The 18,640-nt window shown below is 47.5% G+C and overlaps 1 long non-coding RNA gene across 1 annotated transcript; it reads left to right on the top strand.

The window, feature by feature from the left end:
- The first annotated feature begins 4,216 nt into the window (after window positions 1-4,216).
- LOC109285577 (uncharacterized) lies at window positions 4,217-11,237 on the top strand. Its single transcript, XR_002093361.2, has 3 exons — window positions 4,217-4,436; window positions 6,641-7,202; window positions 8,467-11,237. It is a non-coding gene; the product is annotated as an uncharacterized LOC109285577 (long non-coding RNA).
- The last annotated feature ends 7,403 nt before the right edge of the window (window positions 11,238-18,640 follow it).

The raw sequence follows: 18,640 nt of genomic DNA, 5'->3' as shown, positions 1-18,640 counted from the left end.
TTGTTGTCAAGAAGGCTAATAGTATACTGGGCTTCATTAGTAGGAGTGTTGGCAGCAGATCAATGGAAGTAATTATTCCCCTCTATTTGGTACTGGTGAGACCATATCTGGAGTGCTGTCTCCAGTTTTGTCCCCCTACCCGCACACACACACACAAGAAAGGATGTAGATAAGTCCAGTGGAGGGCAAAGAAAATGGTTAGGAGGCTAGGGAAATGACTTAAGTGGAGAAGGTGAGGAAACTGATCTTATTTAGTCTGGAGAAGAGAAGACTGAGGGAGCGTTTAATAGCAACCTTCAATTCCTTGAAGGGTGGTTGCAAAGAGGATGGAACTAGGCTCTTCTCAGAACAAGGGGTAATGGTCTCAAGTTGCAGCAAGGGAAGCTTAGGTTAGATAATAGGAAAGACTTTCTCATGAGGAAGGTAGTGAAATACTGGAACAGATTGTCACAGTATCAACCTGTGAAGGGTGTGGATGCTTTAGTACTTTCTTCCCCAAGGAAAGTTTGCTTCCTGCCTTTCTCCCTCTCTCTCTCTTACCCACCGTGATGTTGATGTAAAAGAAAGAAAGGCGAATTGGTCCCAACAGGAGGCAATACTTTGCCTGGAGGAAAAAGGTTCATCCAGCTAGATTCTGCTAGCCACCAAAAGAAAGGCCTGCTGGGTTGACCCTTAGAGGGTCTGTATTGGAAGCTCCTTCACCCCTGCACTCCTACCTCAGGCCTCTGTATGACTGTCCATGGCTAAACCCTGTCTCTGTTCATGACAGCAGCTGGGCACTAAGCTTTGCCCTGAAAAAGTCCCTAGCTGATGGCCCCAGATTTCACACTGAGAATACCTGACAGTCTATCTTTTATGAAAATCAAGAAATGTGGACAGCTTGGCTGCATCTCATCTGTTTGAATCCTTTTTGCTGTCAGGTGATGTTCCCTGTCCCCCATTTCAGTTCCAGCATCTTCTTGTATCCTTCCACTGGGTACTCCAGCCTACCAGGGATGGTGCTCTGTTTCCAGCTGCCACTTAGCATCCCTGATGAAGAACCCACATGCTGCCAATCAGGGTTCTAGGTTTTCTAGCCGTCCAGGGCTAGGGAGTCCCATTATCCCAGTTTCTGGCTGGGGGACCGTCCCTCCCCAGCCAGGATTCCCTGTGCTGTGTGCCATGTGATTCAGCCCAGCAGATCCTAGCTGGTGTGCCCAAAGTGTATGTCTAGTGCTGTAGGGGTTTAGGTTGTAGGTCAGGGGATTATAGATGTTTAGTCCTCGGGGAATGAAGTTGTGTTTCTTGTCTAGTGCTGTGGCACTTGCTGCACCAGCTGTCGTTATGACTGCTGGGGAGAGTTTCCACTGCAGCACTAGTAAGGGGAAGGGTGTGAATGGGGGCTTTCTTTCTCCCACTTCACTCACTCTGCCACACAGGTGACTTGGAGAGGCTCTGGAATCTCTATCCTTGGAGGTTTTTAAGACCCAGCTAGACAGCCTTGGCGGGAATCATCTAGTTGGGGATGGTCTTGCTTTGAGCACGAGGATGGACTAGATGAGTTCATGAGGTCTCTTCCAACCCTAATCTTCTACGATTCTATGAAGTTAGAGAGGGTCCAGAAGCAGGCAACAAAGATGATAAAGGGTTTGGAAAGCAAGATTCTAATATTATAAAAGCCTTTGTCTGTCTGTCTGTCTGTAATGCTTTATTCACACTCTGATTGGCTGACTGAAACAACCAGAGTGTAAATATAGCTTTGGGACAGGAGGTGGAGGTGATGGAGGGGGGAGTAACGGAGCGGGGGTGGTGTTAGCTCCCTGGAGGCAGTGATGATGGAGCAGAGGGGTGGGGTGAGGCCACCAGAGCCTCGCCCCCAACCCCGCCTTGCTCCTTGGAGGTGGCGGCAGTGGTCACTCCCCCCCCCATCATTCTTGATGGGCAATTGGCTAGTATATAAAGAAAGAGCTAGGCATGTTTGCTATAGAAGACTTTGTTCTGTTTTGGTTTTGAAATGGTTAACTCTACTGCACTCTGGAAGCATTATCTCATCTGTATGGAGGTAGAGCGGTTGCACGCATGGACTCCCAGAACTTGCTGGAACTTGATGAGCTATTGATCTGAAGGCCTAGTGACATCAACCAAACACGCGCAGCACTGTAACCTAGTTCTGGCATGAACCTGGACTGGTTCTGTCCAGTTTCTGTGAGGTAAAAATCAGAGATCACCTTGATTGACAGTAAATGCCTGAGGTGAGAAAGCTATTGATTGGATGAGACTGGGAAGTATGTTACAGATGAATGATTGATAGCTGACAGCTGGATTATGCTTAGTGTGTAAAAGGGGGGTGATTTTTTTGAGCTTTAAAAAGTCTAGGCACCCCAGGGTAGGGCTCTTTCACCTTGGTGCATACTTTCTGCCCTAATTCTTTTTTCTATGAGGAGAGTTCTAGTTGTTCCTGTGCTGGTTCAGATCCAATTCTTGGGATCCTGTCTGATACCTTGTTTGCTCTGTGTGTGTGTCCTAATGTGAGGGATGAGTGACTTTAAATTCTAGGCTCAACCTCTGTGTCTCAGGGAGAAGTCCCCAGGGACAAAGTTGAAGGTGTGAGAGTGGGGTGTGTGGCATGTGTATGGTGACCATGAACTGTGAGTTGAGTGCTCTCTGAGCAAGACTCCAGAACTGACTCCTCATTGCTTCCCTCGCTGTATCAGACCAGTGCTTGCTTATCTTGGGATTTCGCTCGTTAGGAAAGATAAGTAACTTGCTGTGTTTTGTGTATCTAAATTCTTGTCCCTGTTGCCTTGTATTATTGTATTGAATCTCTTTATTTTATAATCTTTGTTTATTGTTCTTCAGTATTTCTATTTATAATAAAAGTAATTTGTGTTTCTTCACTTTAAATTTTTGTTCTAATCTATTATCTTATTATTTAAATAATATTTCATTCACTTACAATAAAACCTTGCTGGGCAACCTACCCTTTTCCTTGTCATGATGCCAGCAGGGGAGAAGTCAGCGAGGGCTGATTGAAAAGATTTAACAGCTGGTCTTGCACCCTAAAAGTGTTCCCTCAACACGTTCAGCTTTCAGAAAAGGTGCATAAGGGGGGACATAGCAGTCTTCAAATACCTGAAGGGTTGCCATAAAGAAGAGGGAAAAAAACTTTTCTCTCTTGCTGCAGAGGATGGGATGCAAACTAATGGCTTAAAGTTGCAGGAAAGTAGGTTTTTATGGGATATCAGGAAAAACTGCTGGACTGTTAGAATGGTGAGGAAGTGGCATAGATTGCCCACTGAAAATGTGGAATCGTCATCCTTGTAAATGTTCACAAAGAGGTTGGACAGCCACTGGTTAGGAATAATCTAGGCATAAATTATGTTCTACTATGTTCTATGTTATGTTCTATGCCTATATTCTACTAATTGTATTTTCTATGCTTTTGGGCTTTGCTGGTTGTTGCATGGGGCTGGGAGAGAATTCTGCCCCCTACCCGCTGTTGCTACATGTCAGGGGGATTTATTGTTTTGTTTGGGCTTTTTTTTTTAAGCCTTCCTCAGAGGCATTGGGTGTTAGGGATTTTGACTGTGTGTGCCTATGCTCCTGCTAAGACTTAAACTCAGAGGTTCTGGCTAATGAGTCTTGCCCCTCCACTCAAGGTTGCCGTATTTGATATCATTTTACCCTGTGATCAGACCCATATGGACTGTGGGGTTTTTTGCTTTCCTCTGTGGGGGGGGGAGTGGGGAGAAGAATCAAGACATGAATCTCGTGAGCATTTATTAGCAATCTTTACAGCTGTAGGATGCTGGCCACCATGGTACCCCTGCTTCACCTGTGGCATGTTACAGTGTTACGTCTTTTGTTGTTTCAGGTTTGACTGTAGTTTTGCTAAGACGTTTGACAATGGATTTGTATAGGATGGCTTGGATAGGGATGCTGCTGCCTCAGGGTGAGGGGTGGAATAGATGACCTCTGGAAGTCCCTTCCAGACCTACTTATCTATGATTCTGTGATTAAAGATAATCCCAATTTGAATTGGCATAACTGTAACAGCTGCAAAGGCTTGCTTGGCTGCAAACTGAATGGGTGAGCTGTGCCTAAGAACTTTGCAAGAAAGGTAGCAAAAAGTTTTGCAAAGAGTGCAATAGCTTTTCCAAATGGAGGGTATGCTGTGCACAATGCATGTTTTTAACTGGAGGATTTGAACTGTAACCTCATTGCAAACTTCAGGCTCTGATTGGCTACTATGGAGCCATAACAGCTGAAGGAGGGAAAAGCAGCTGGAGAGTGAAGCTGCAGGAGAGCTATATCAGCCTAAAGGGTCAGAGACTCAGCCCCTGCTTCCCCCCCCCCCCCCGGCAGAGGAAACAGTGCTGACTGAGGCTTGCTGGGGAGCAAACTTTAGGATAGAGGAAAGCCTGAGTCATCCAAGGAGAAGCTTATTCCGCACCCAGGTCAGAGCTGTGTAATCAGGTACCCAGGGAAAGAGTGGGGAGGGGTTGGTAAGCTAGCTGGGAGAAGCTGCCTGGTCAGGGACCTACAGGGGAAAGTCCTCTGCTTGGGCTGGAAAGGCTTGTACTGCAGGGACACAAGCCCACAGAAGGAATCCACTGTCTGCATGTGGAAGTGCTGGGGGAGAGAGGGAGCAGGTTGTGGGAATCCCAAATCTGCATGGTTGTGTGATAGGATACTTAACCGCTAGTGTTTGCAGGAAGTGTATTTTTCAGAAGGAAACAAAAGAAAGAAGCCTATTACCTGCAGTGGCTGATCAGAGACTTTTTTTTTTTTGCTGAGTTGCCAAGGAAGAGCAAAGAGTCCACCTTCCCTGGAGCAGCAGAAACCTCGCCTCTGCCACCCAGTGGTAGATCGTAGTTATTGCCACTTATTGTTAAGGGACGGGAAGTATGACCAGAGGGAAATCAACCTGGGTTATGGGGGGGAAACTGTTTTAAAGTGTTATAACCAAGCAAATGTAACCATTGAGGCTTTTTGATGCAAGTGAGACCACCCAGTGTGGTGGAATTATTCATCTATTGTTGCAGTTGTAAATTCTATTCAATTTGTTGGGTTTATTATTAACTATTGTTTGTTGGTTGGTTTATTTGTTCTCTTGATTTCATAAATTCTGTATATAGTTGTGTATAATTAAAAAACCCTTTTAAAGTAAACTTCTTGGGTAGTGAGGTTGAGGGAGTCACCTCTCCAAGGGACAACTCAGTCAGCAGACCTGCCTGAAGGAGTTCCAAGGGCTACTGGCACCCTGAGGATCTAGAATCCAGCATATCACCTGGCCTAGTATGCTGGCAAGGGTTGCGTAACTTTTTAAAAAATGTTTAGAGGGTACTTAGCACAGGTTGACATTCTTTAATGGGTGAATGCTCCTGATTTACCATATGTCCAGGTTTTCCCAGACATCTTTTTTTGGCCCCCTGCCCTCCTGTCCAGGCAGGCTTTTTAAAATGCAAGCAAATGTCTGGGTTTTTGCTCTGCCTCTGGCTTTTCCCAGGCACTTCCAGCTTGGCTGCTGGGGGCAATGGGGCAAGGTGATTGGCTCTGCATGTAGGCCCCAGCAAGTGAGAGAGACGCACATGCAGGACTGTGGGGGGGTCTGGGGGCTGTGGGTTGGGAGTGAGGGGCACCGGGGACAGGGCACTGACATATCGCTGCTCCCCCCCCACTATATACTGCATGTCTTCCCCCTGTCCCTGCCCCACAGGTGTCCTCTCTTTTGATACTGGAAATATGGTAAACCCTGTAAGTGCTTTTCATGATAGTTTAACCTGTAACACCCTTTTACCTGTAGGCCTTTTCCTAAGTACTATGAAACACTGATGTACAGAGTCGCATATCAGAGCTGTCTATCTTGGGGACCCTAAATAAAAGCCAGCACTCCTTAACTGCTGAAACCAATAGGATTTTATTTTGACAGGGGCTCAGCCAGGAGCCCCATTACTAGTGTAGCCATAGAGGGCACCTTACACAGGTGAGGAGAACCGCACACTGGGGGGAGATGAGGGTAATTAACTTGCCATGGCCAGTATAAATTCAGCAGCAAGTGGGCATTGGAGGAGGAGCAAACTGAGAGATGAGAGAAGCATGATTGATCATCAAAGAGAGCTCGAGACTAAAGACCCCAGGATGCCATGGCTGACCAGTAAGGAGATGGGGGTACTCACCTGAGGCCCACAGCTGACACGGATAGGGAGTTGGGGTTCTGGGGATCATCAGGCCAAGAAGAATCCCGAGGTAGGTGTCCAGGGCACTACTCAGGCAGCTAAGGTGGAGTGGTACTGGTGGTGCTATTGGATAGCTGAGTGCCAAGCTGGCTCCACCATTCCAACACACAAGTAGCAGCCAGGGCAGCTCTCCATTCTCTACTCGGAGGTGCAGGGAACAGGCCCTGTTAATGACTTAATTAATGCGGAAGATGCCACTAGATCTAAGAATAGCCTAAAAGCATCCAGGGCATGCTGAGGTCAGGAGAGTTATCTGCTCAACTACAGAGTTCCCTCACTAATGAGGTAATTGACAAGGTGAATGCTACTTTGTAACTGCTTGTTAAATAAACCAGCACCCTGTGAGTTTACCATCTGGGAGGTCTGTGTTTTCCTCACCCCTAAAGAATATCACTGAACCTTGTTTTTTGTTTCAATTGAAGTTGTGGCAGGAAAGTTTGGAGGGGAACCGAGGCAGATCCAGCTGCCCTCCTACAAAATTTGGTGCATTGGCCAGGAACCCTTAAGAAACCTGAGGGGCCATGGAGTCCATGGATATGCAAGCTCTGACCGACTGGCAGCAGGCACACACCTTCACCCTATGACTCCTACAGGGGCAACAAGCCCAGTTAGAGGTACATACTCAAGAAACTGAGGCATGGATCTGGCTATATTCTCATCAGCAGGACCTGAGAGGTCTCTGGGCTTAGCTGAGACACTCCCTTGCCCCTTGCTCCTAGGGGTTGACTGGCCCCACCTGGAAGAGATAGTCACCCAGATCTTGGCAAAGAAAGGAGGCGAGTGGGAGAAGGACCCAGGAGTGGTGTGCTCCAGGACCCTGGAGGAGGAAGAGGGAGCAGACCTAGACATGGAACAAATGATAGGAGATGGATACTTCAGGGAGGAACAGAGACAAGAACCCCTGTTCCAAAACTGTCCCAACTGGCCAAGGATGAGGGCGAGGTGGTGGACCCCGGGGAGACAAGGTGGAGCCCGTGGTTCGAGGTAAGAGGGGGTATCCTCTACCAGGTAGAGGATAAGGAAGATGGGGAAGAGAGATGACAAATCCTGGCCCCCAAAGGTACTGGGAGGTTCTGCTATGGGTAGCGTACGCTCTTTCCATGGCGGGGGGGACATTTGGGGTGGGACAAGACAGAAGTCTGCCTGAAACAGCGGGTCTTCTCGCCCAGGCTCTATAAGATGGTGGAGAGAGACTGCATGGAGTGTCCCCAAGTGCCAGAAGGAGGGGGGGCAAAGCCTGTTAAGGCCCCACTGATGCCCCTGCCCCTAGTAGGATGCCACTTTGACAAGATTGCCCTGGACATTGCAGGGCCATTTCCCCACAGCCGGGCCAGGTACCAATACATCCTGGTGATCAATGACTATGCCACCTGCTTCCCAGAAGCTGTGCCCCTATGTTCGGTAACAGCCACCGTGATAGCTGGGGCCTTTCTGAAACAGGTCACATGGGTTGGGATTCCCTGGGAAATTGTTACCGATCAGGGAAAGAATTTTATGTCCGAGATCCTGAGAGGGATATGTCACACCCTGAAGATCAAGCAGCTTCAAACTTACATCTGCCACCCAAAGACAGATGGCTTAGTGGAGCGCTTTAATTGCACCCTGAAGGGGATGCTCTGGACCTGCATACAGGGGGAATCTCAGGGATGGGACATGATGATATCCCCACTACTGGGTATGCTCCGTTCGAGCTAGTCTATGGCCACAGCCTGCAGGGGCTGTTGGATATAACATGAGAAGAATGGGAAAAGGAGATGGAGGACCTGGCCCAACCGCAAGTCATGATAGATTTCCAGGAGAGACAGCTCAAAGGAACTTGGGCTAAAACCAAGGGAAGTAGAAACGGCATTATGATACGTGGGCCACCGAGAGGGAACTCCAGGTAGGAGATTGGGTGCTTGTGCTGCTCCCCAAGAATCCCCACAAGCTATTATCATGGTGGCAAGGGCCGTTTCAAGTAACTAGGTGCACAGGACCAGTTAACTACAAGGTCCTCAAGACAACCCACCCATGAAACAGATTTATTACATTAATCTGTTACAGAAATGGCACAAGTCAGAGGGGTGGATGATGAAATAACCAGACAGGCTGTAAGAAAGCAAAGAAGCCAGGGTGCCTCATGAGACAACAGAACCCCCTGCTAGACCAGAGATCGATGACCATCTTAGCACTGGACAGCAGGAGAATCTAAGGGGCCTGATATCAGAATTTTGAGATTTTTTTTTTTTTTTTTTTTTTTTTTTCAAAGGGTTACCCAGAGAAGCCTAAGGAGTAGAGCACCAGATCCAGACACTACCGGGGTGCATTGTTCGCAACCACTGGAGAAGGCTACCTTGACACTTGTGGCTTGCAGTTGGACAGAAAATTGACCAGATGAAAAGATAAGGGATCATTGAAGAATCCAGGAGCCCCTGGAGGAGCCCAATGGTGGTGGTCCTAAAGATGGATGGCTCGATATGCCTATGCATCGACTACCACAAGGTGAATGAGATTGGCATTGGGAAAGCATCAAATGTTGCACAGGTGGACAACATGCTGGAAAAAGTTGACTAGGCCTAGTATATCTCTACTCTAGACCTGACCAAGGGCTATTGGCAGATCCCTATGGCAGTAGCAGACAAAGAAAAGATGGCTTTTGGGACCCCGTGGGGCCTGTTCCAATTTAAATAAATGCCATTTGGGCTACACAGAGTGGCCACCTCCTTCCAGTGATTGATGGACTGGTTACTAGCACCACGCCAAGAATATGCCGCTGCATACATCAATATCATTTTCTCACAAGACTGGAAAACTCACCGCCAACATCTACGGAAAGTCCAGGAAGAACTCCGATGGGCCGGACTGATGGCCAACCCCTGGAAATGTGCACTAGGAAAAAGGGAAACAGTACCTAGGCTTTATGGTAGGACAAGGTAGTGTAAGACCAGTGGCAGACAAAGTGGTGGCAATTTGGCAACACCCCCTTCCCTGAACACTAAAACAATTACGATCATTCCTTGGCTTTGTCAATTACTACAGGTGGTTTATCCAGGGTTTCTTGGAGAAGGTGGCACCCCTGACGGAACTGACTAAGAGCCAAAGGAACTCAGTCAAGTGGAACCCAAGGGCCCTCCAAGCCTTCGAGCAGGTCAAGGAGGCCCTATGCCAACACCTGGTCTTGTATGCCCTGAACTTCAAGAAAACCTTCTTCCTGCAAACAGATGTATAGGGCACCACCTTAGGAATGATCCTCTTCCAAGAGAAAGTGTGGGGGAGACAAGCCTATAGCCTTCACCAGTAAAAAGCTAACCCTGGAGGAGACCTGTTACTGCACCAGTGAGCGGGCCTGGCCATCCGGTGGGGGTGGAACTTTTTTGCTATTGCCTAATAAGGCAGGAATGTGTGCTAATCACAGACCATGTACCTCTACACTGGCTGCGAACAGCTAAGCTGGATAACACCAGACTGATGAAGTGGTCCCTTGCTTTACAGCTGTTTGTTTTTACAGTGAGACATTGAGTAGATATGTATATTAGATACATATGTATCTAATACATCCTAATTGCAGGTTGGCACCAAGCAAGGAGTCTGCCAAGAACCACAGTATCTTTGTGTGGGGAGCAGCTCCCCAGGCCACTTACAAGCTTCTGATGATACAATATTCCAAAGACTGTTGCCTAGATAGGCCTGGACATGACCACAACACAGGTTCTTTCTTTTGGAGAGACAGCCTGGACCACTCTTCCCCAAATCAAATCCAAGGGTTCCTGGTGCTTAGCAAGAAATTAGGAAAGCATGGGCTGTGACCCCTTTTTGCAAATTGTATGTTAAGGGCCTGCCCTCTGTAGCAGAGTGTAACAGGGCACCACTCCAAGACCCTGTTACTGTTTGGGTCCATCTGCCAGACCAGTGTCTTCCCAGAGACTGGGAGCAAGAAGCAATGCAAGGCCCATTTTAAGGTAGTCCAGAAAGGGGTCTTGTAAATTTATAAAGTTGAGCAACTTGGGGAGTAAGAAAAATCTGCAAGTATACCAAGTAAAGAAATGGGTGGAGCTAGAGGGGTGGCCCCATCTCCTATGAACCTCAAGCTTGGGAGATGTAATATGAGGGGGGAAGACAACACCCCAGGTTTTGGCAAGCAGTTTACAGAGATTAAAACGGGCTAGCTGTGGTTGCTAATAAGAGATTTTGAAGATGTGTTTATTGATGAGCCAGGAAAAGCCCAATGGGTAAAACAGAATAGTGATGCCTCTGGGGTGTATAGTGCAGGAGCACTGGAGGTGGCTGTGGAGACATCTGTATGGGCCAGTCAGACAAGTTGGAACAGATGGCTAAGGGTTTTTTAAAGAATCTCTCAGCCTGTGATGAAGGCCATTAGAAATCATTCCAAAGACTGATGGGACCATATGAGTATGTACTGACTTATGGAAGGTCAATGTAGGCTCCACCTTTGCTTGCCCCAGATAGAAGATATGTTGGAGTGAATTGGACAAGCCCACTTCATAATGATGCTAGACCTTATGAAGGGGTATTGGAGAGTCCAGTGGCTGTGGAGAATAAGTCCAAGATGGCTTTTGGCACTCCTTAAGGTTTGTTCCAGTTTACTAGGATGTTGTTTGGACTGCATGGGGCCTCAGTGTTAAGTCATGAAATGGGATCCAGGACTAGTGTATAAAGGATTGACATAACTCGTTCTATGAATGACAGAAAGATTTTATTTACTACAAGTATTCATTGTTCAATGAGCTTAAAGCAAATCAAATTCTAATATATTTAGATGTAAACGTGATAGTATTTCACCAATGCAGGCAAACAGCAGTTTCAGTCTTGTAAGCTTCTCAAGGTATGGTTCCATTCACCAGAAGATAAGCTGGAAGCAATAGCAGTTCTTGTCAGAATTTCTCATTCTTGAAATGCACCCTGCTAGCTGTTTTGTTTCTCTTCAAATCCTTTAAGCTCAGCTTTTTCAAAGCATTTTTGTAGCCAAGTAAAAGAAAAACCCAAGCAATAACAAACAGGAAGGTCCTGTTTTCAACTGTTCATGGTTTTATTTATTTATTTATTTATTTATTTGCTATTGGAAAGGCCCAATTTTGACTGAATTACCTTATTCAGTAACAGGAGGTTATCAATTTTTACTGAGAACAGATCAGGAAATTGATCAACAACCTGGAGAAATACAAAGCATTTCTGAAGAGTTGTCCTTGGAAGATCAAGTGAACCACTGAGGTAAAACAAGAGTCAATCAGGAGGAGACACTTATCAAAGCCCATATGGAAAATATGGGCTTCCTGCACATAAACATGAGTTATTGAAAAGAAATATTTACTATACTAATTAATCAAGGATAGACATTTCACACAGTTACATACCGGACACATAGGAGTCTGCTTAAAATCATCTTAGATATAGTAAGATAATCTGGAAGTGATGTGTCATTATTTCTTTTCAGAAGGTCTAGCCACAAGTATACATCCTCTTGCACTATGCAATTGCCATCAATATTTTGTATTTTAACTTTTTTAAGTAGGCTCAGCTCAGCTTGAGTATTACAGTCATCAGCAGCTTCCTTCCAAAGGTTAATGAACTGCCTCCTGGCTCCTCATCAGGCATATGTAGTTGCATATATAGAGGACATTATACCTTTTTTGGACACTTGGGGATGGCATTTGTGCCATGTGGAACTGGTTGTGAGGGAGCTTTGATCTGCTGGGTTAATGGGGAACCCAAATAAATGCTACCTAGGAAAATGGAAGACTTAAGTACCTGCGGTTTCAGGTAGGGCAGGGTAAGATTTAGCCCCTGGCCGACAAGTGGAGGCACTTAGAGCTTGCGGGTATCCCAAGACCAACAAACAGTTGAGGTCTTTTCTGGGCTTAGCCAATTATAGAAAAATCATGTTCTGATTTTCAAAATTAATGGCACCTTTAACGAAGTCAAAGTGGGGGGGGAAAGAAAGAGGGGAAGATGTGTAACAGAGCACTGGCCTCAGATCCTGTTATGGTCTAGGCATGGCTGCCGAACCAGAGTCCCCCTAGAGACTTACTGGAAGCAAGAAGCGATGCAGGGAGGGACCTGACAACACATTTCCCTAGGGCCAGCAGAAGCAGAAGAGGCCGTCTGGGCCAAGGCCCCCCTTCCAGGCAATGGGAGCCGGTTTCTATTCACCCTGAGTGCCCTGCTGGAAGCCAAAGGGAGATGTCTGACAGATTGGAAGCCCCTGGTGCAGGGAGTGCATGGGAGCAGCATGACCAATGTAGGCTGCATGGAGACACAGCATGGAAGTCGGCACTAAACCCCTGGAGCGAGTTGCAACCGGAGCTTCAGACTGCAAAGGGGCCAGAGAGCTGAAGAGGGCAATAAGGGCTTCCTGATCAGGGAAATGGAATCAGCCTGTGGACACAGGTAGTGCTGTACCTGACTCACTCCCAGAACAGGTCTGTTTTGAGGCCTGTGGTTTTTTCCTCCAGAGCAGGGGTTGTGACAGGGTATCATTTGAAGCCCTAGATTCACTACTGCCCTCTAGCTTCAACTTCCACCTGTCTGCCCAGATATCTTGTGTACTAACTTGTTGCAACTTGATGTTATTGTTTAATATAGGTCTTCAGTTTGTTTGGAGGACAGTTACTTTGGGTGCCAATTTTTTGTTACATAGTCATAGAGAAGTAGGACTGGAAGTGAGCTCCAGATGTCATCTAGTCTATCCTCCTTCCTGAAACAGAATAATCCCTATCCAAACCCTCCTGAAGAAACTATAATCTAAACTCGACTCTGTCGCAACATAGACCTAACACCTTAGCCTGCCACAGGTAAAGCAAAGGAACCACAGCAGCCAATGTCCTGCTTCTGTAAAATGTTGTCAATATAAGCTCAAGTGATCCAGGGTAGAGGGCCATACACCCTGCTACAGAGGAAAGCAAAAATCCCCATATTCCATACAAATCTGACCATGATGTAAAATTCCTGCCTGATCCCGAATATGGCAGTTGGTCTGACCCTTAGTCAGGGGACAAGATCCTTTAGCCAGGAACCTCTGGGTTTCAGCCCCAGCAGGAGCACTGACACACCCTAGCTTTGGCTGCAGCTAACACCCAATGCCTCTGAGGAAGGCTTAACCCCCCCCCCCCCCCAACGTAATAGAAAGGCTGAGTGGAGATTTTCTTTCACCTCCGTGTAGCAATCGGCAACATATAAATTAATGTCCTAACCTGCCACAGGTAAAGCAAAGGGACTATGGCAGAAAACATCCTGCTCTGTAAAGGTTGATAAAATATGCTCAAGATATCCCAGGGTTATGCCATGCTCCTCACTGCAGAGGAACAGAAAAGCCCCGACAGTCCCTACCAATCTGACAATAGGGTAAAATTCCTTCCTGATTCTAAATATGGTGACCAGTCAGACCCTGAGTGGAGGGGCAAAACCCTCTAGCCAGGAACCTTTGGCTTGGCTCCCAGCAGAAACAGTGGCACACCGTAGTCAAAGTCCACAGCCTTGGCTGTAACCAACAACCAATGCCTCTGGCACATATAGCAGGAAAAAAAAGGGGTCGGGGTGGGGAAGCAAGAACAACCAGCAAAGTCTAGAAGCATGGGAAGTGCTTATGTGTGACAAGTTCTGGTTCCAGAGGCAGTTGCGATGCACGCCCTGGACACCACAAAATTCTTGCCCCAGCTCTAAGTCTAGTGGTCCTCACCTCCTCTACTTGCCAGCTATGCCTTTGATATTATAGGAGGGAGGCTGCCTGAGGAACCTAAAGCAAGCCTGATATTGTTCTGATGTCATAGAATCATAGAAAACTAGGGTTGGAAGGGACCTCAAAGTCATCTAGTCTCAAAGCAGGACCATCCCCATCCTAATATCTAACCTAAACTTCCTTTGCTGCAACTTGAGACTATTCTTACTTGTTCTGGCGGTGGCCAGTAGTGATCAGCAACTGCCCACAGATACCACCAGCAGGAGGTGGCGAGCAGTGACTGCCTGCAGGTGCCACTGGCAGTGTCAGCAGTGTTTCTCTCAGGGGGTGCACTGCTAATCTCAGGGGGCACACGTGCACCTGCATGCACCCCCTACGTGTCACGAATGCTTTCTGTAGTGGGGGGCCTGTAGCGGGGGGGGCCTTCTCGGGGCCCGTCTACCAGTGGCCCCACCCACCTGTTCTGGGCCAACCACCCACCTTCCTATCTGCCATGCCTTGTTGTTAATTAATTAATAATCTTAATTAGGTGGAAGGCTGCCCATTTTCTTGCCCTGATGCCAGGGGGCACTATCTGCAGCTCCGTACCTCCCCTACACTGCAGCCCATGCTTTGCAGATGGCATCCATAGTTCTCACAGTCACCGGCCACACACTGGGCCCCAGACTTCTCCAATCAGGACCCCTCTAATCTCCCTCCATTCAGGCAGCCTACCCTGCCTCCATTCAGGCTATCTAGCTCCCTGAAACTGTTTCCCCTCTCGGGTGTGGTCCCCCCGGGACCTTTGGCCATACAGGCCCTGGCCTCACCTCCAAGGCTAGTTGGAAACCCCAGGCCCTCCTAGCTCTGGGCATCCCTCGCAGTCTGGTGTCCCTGGCCCTTTTGACTGGTCTGGTCCTGGCCCCAGCATTGACCAGTCGAGGGTATTCTGTATCAGGTCTCTGAGCCTCTAGCCCCACTCTCTCTCTCTAGATCCTGCCCTCTGGATCCTACTAGTGGGTGACCCACCCAGTTGTGGGAGCTGGGGTTAAGGCACCCTGACCCACCTTTCACTGGGGTGGTAACTGGCCTGGCATTTCCTGGGGGCTGCCACACCACTGAGAGCCCCACCAGGCCACCCACTCATGGCAGGGTGCAGTTTTAGGTCATGCCCAGGACCAAGGAGCCTCCTAGCCATCCCCTACAGCTCCTCCCTTACCTCCAGGATGATACCAGCAGCCTTGCAGCCAGGTGATGTTGCTGCCTGGCCTGTCAGCAGGGAACTGATCTATTTACATAGGCAGCCAGGGATCTAAAATGGCTGCTGCAATCAAGCACCTGCTGGCTGCTTGGCTCTGATTTTAAACTGGCAAGCACCAACAGTGCCTTGCCACAGGGCCCCAAAACTGGACACAGTACTCCAGATATGGCCTCACCAGTGCAGAATAGAAAGGAATAATTACTTCCCTTGATCTGCTAGGAATGGTCCTACCAATGCACCCCAGTATCCTAAGTGCAGGATTTTTTACTTGTCCTTGTTGAACCTCATGAAATTTCTTCTGGTCCAATCCTCTAATTTGTCTAGGTCACGCTGAATCCTAGCCTTACCCTCCAATGTATCTACTACTCCCCACAGCTTGGTGTCATCCATAAACTTGCTGAGGGTGCACTCCATTCTATCTTTCAGGTCATGAATAAAGATATTGAACAAAACTGGCCCCAGGATCGACCCCTGGGCACTCCACTTGATACAGGCTGATAACTAGACATTGAGTCATTGATCATGTTACCAGTTTTGCCCATTACTTTGGGGTGTGCTCATTTATTAGGGATAGGTTTGTAGGGTCTTGGTAATTCTGTCAATGTGCTGTTTGTGTTACTTGTGTTTCTATACGGAGCTGTATATCTCTCTTCTGCAAGTCCTCACCCCCAGTGGAGCTATTTTGCAGGACTCAGTTTCAATGGGGCTGCGTTCCTCCAGTCACCAAATCAGTCATACACACAAACACACACAAATTAACGTGACACGCCTGACCTGGCCAGGTTGATCAGCATGGACAGGCTGACACCCTCATATGCCAAGAATCAGTTCATCAGAGCAACAATAAACTGCAGTCAGACACAAGGACACAGGTGAACAGAATCCCTCTGAATCCGGCTGGGTGTCCAGCTGACACCTTCATGGGCCAGCATTCAGTTCATAAGGACACGTCTGAGTTAAACTGGGTCAATCAGCCTGTACAAGCTGATCCCCTTATGTGTTTCAAACTCAGCACGTCCCAATTTTTGGCCTCTTGATGAGCAGACCCCACAGTATTTTTGGGCCTCACAGGGATCTTTAGCTTAGGTAAAAGAAGCGTTGCTGCAGAGCACAGGAGGAAAGAGAAGCAGAGAAGGAAAAATATACCCAGTTACTACCAGTTTGACTATAAAAGTTATTTATTACTAAGCATATGAAATATATAATGGTACTAGTAGTAATAGACATGCAAAGGAAAAACAAACACAAACAATTACAGTATTACCCTGGTTTCACTAAGTATTTGGGGAAACTTAGCTCAAGCTTAACTACTACAGTTCAGGTTCATAAATTTACGCCTAGAGAGAAAAGAGAGAGAGAGAGAGCGATGGGATCTCATCAGTCAAAGGTACTCAGGCTACAAAGCTGACAGGCACAGTCTGTAGCACAATCATAGATTCATAGATGTTAGGGTTGGAAGGGACCTCAATAGATCATTGAGTCCGACCCCCTGCATGGCAGGAAAGCGTGCTGGGTTTAGATGACCCCAGCTAGATGCCTATCTAACCTCCTCTTGAAGGCCCCCAGGGTAGGGGAGAGCACCACCTCCCTTGGGAGCCCATTCCAGACTTTGGCCACTCTAACTGTGAAGAAGTTCTTCCTAATGTCCAATCTAAATCTGCTCTCTGCTAGCTTGTGGCCATTATTTCTTGTAACCCCCGGGGGCGCCTTGGTGAGTAAAGCCTCACCAATTCCCCTCTGTGCCCCCATGATGAACTTATAGGCAGCCACAAGGTCGCCTCTCAACCTTCTCTTGCGGAGGCTGAAGAGGTCCAGGTGCCCTAGTTTCTCCTCATAGGGCTTGGCCTGCAAACCCTTAACCATACGAGTGGCCCTTCTCTGGACCCTCTCCAGGTTATCCACATCCCTCTTGAAGTGCGGCGCTCAAAATTGCATGCAGTATTCCAACTGTGGTCTGACCAGCGCCCGATAGAGGGGAATTATCACCTCCTTGGTTCTGTTATGCATCTGCTGATGCACGATAAAGTGCTATTAGCTTTCCTGATGACTTAGTCACACTGACGACTCATGTTCATCTTGGAGTCCACTAGGACTCCAAGATCTCTTTCTGCTTCCGTGCCACCAAGCAGGTCATTTCCTAGGCAGTAGGTATGCTGGATATTTTTCCTCCTTAGGTGCAGCACTTTGCATTTCTCCTTGTTGAATTGTATTCTGTTGTTTTGTGCCCATATGTCCAACCTGTCCAGGTCTGCTTGTAGTTGTTCCCTGCCCTCCGGTGTGTCCACTTCTCCCCACAGTTTTGTGTCATCCGCAAACTTGGACAGAGTACACTGAAGAGAGAGACAGTCTGTTCTTCCAGCATCCCAAGAACAACAGGGGATGGTGTCAGCACAGGAATTTTCTTCTTCAAGCCCCCACACAGCTGCTTTCTACAGATTTTTATACCCTCAGTTCAGCTGCTTTGAAGCATCCTCAATAGTGTAAATCATTGTCTTTTCTATTGACAAGGGATTATCTGGTTTGGAACATCTCAAGAAACTGATTGATAATCAGGAAACGCATAAGGTTAAGGAGTAACCAGATACTTGGGAGCCAGCCTGAGATTCCTATGGATGGCAGATATACTGATGGGATATCTCATGGTTTCTTCAGGAACAATAGATAGCTTGCACCATCAGGATTTTGGATTTTTACTTGTTGTGCACAAGCCTTCGCTTAGCATGACTTTTCCAGATCTTACTATAGTCTTTTAACAGACTTAAGGCAATTATTGGGGTGCTCATAACCTTTTATGGAGAGGACTTCCACTAGTCGTCTTGGGAAAAGTATGGCAACACCTGTAATTAGGACTCCAACGGGCTGGACGCTGTGATGAACCCTTAACCGTTGTTCAAATGTTGCCCATACCCCCTCTGACTCGGTCTCTTTGCCTCAGCATTCCCTAACCTGGCAACCGAGTTTTAGTCAATCAAGTTTAAATAGGCCTCCCATAGTGGGACCGGGGAATGTACAGCCCGAGATACCTATTAAACTTAGAGGCGTGTGTGTGTCTGGGGGGTGGGAAAAGTCCTTTGTAAATCCAGATTAGAACTGATCTGATAAATGCTGAGCTGGGTGTGTGTGAACATGGGTTGATTAGCATTTGGAGCACAGATTCCCCATCATGCAGTGCTCCCCTGCTTCTCTGGTCCCAGAATTCACTGCAGTCTCTGCTTCAGGCTTTCTGTTCTCCATCTCTCATGTAAATGAATGGTCATCTGGTTCCATCTCGGATGCAAATGAGACCTAGGGCAGTTGTTTCACTCTTGTCACCCTTATCTTGAGGGTCTTAGGTGTGTCTCTCACTGCATCTTAATCAGTTTCGTTTATGTAGAGGAGGGGAGGGAGGGGGAATTCTTTGTGAGCCAGACAGACTGTCCTGTGCCAGGGTTGCCCAAGAACACAGAGCTGAGACGTAACAATCACTACCTGTCAAGCCCCATAATCCAGCCAGGTTTCTATCCATTTCAC

This window comes from Alligator mississippiensis, chromosome 12 (assembly GCF_030867095.1).
Source record: "Alligator mississippiensis isolate rAllMis1 chromosome 12, rAllMis1, whole genome shotgun sequence".
NCBI classification, from domain to species: domain Eukaryota; kingdom Metazoa; phylum Chordata; order Crocodylia; family Alligatoridae; genus Alligator; species Alligator mississippiensis.
The sequence above is the reverse complement of the archived record's forward strand: the minus strand, read 5'-3'. Positions and strand labels throughout refer to the sequence as shown.